This window comes from Triticum dicoccoides, chromosome 4B, assembly GCF_002162155.2.
Source record: "Triticum dicoccoides isolate Atlit2015 ecotype Zavitan chromosome 4B, WEW_v2.0, whole genome shotgun sequence".
NCBI lineage: Eukaryota > Viridiplantae > Streptophyta > Magnoliopsida > Poales > Poaceae > Triticum > Triticum dicoccoides.
In genome coordinates, this window is record NC_041387.1 from 339,223,300 (window position 1) to 339,223,753 (window position 454).

A 454-nucleotide genomic window follows, 5' to 3' on the forward strand; every position below is an offset into this window, starting at 1 on the left:
GCACGTGCAAGAGCAAGGCGAGGCGAGGGCATCACGGCGTGGCCAGGGCCGGACGGGCACGGCGCCGGACGGGCCCAGCGCCGGGAGCGCGGGCGCGTCACGCGTGCGAAAAGGCAACTCGGGGAGGGCGAGGACGCGCGCCGAGGCCAGGGACGGATGCGGCGAGCGGCGGGGACTGCGGAAGCAGAGAGGGAGGAGGGGAGACGGTGGCTCACAGGGGAACGCAGGGGACGAGGCAGCGAGGCGCGAGGAGGGCGACGGGGACGACGACGTCGGAGAGGAGGCAGGCTGGCGACGCGGTCCTCGTGCGGCGGGGGCGAGGTAGCTCCGGGCGGGGTCCCGCGTCAGCGTGGTCGTGGACGGGCGGCGAGGGAGGCCGGATCCGCGGCAGGGCCCCCGGGATCCGTCCCCTCTCCGGCAAGGAGGCGGCTTGGCGATGGCGGAGCGGTGGTGG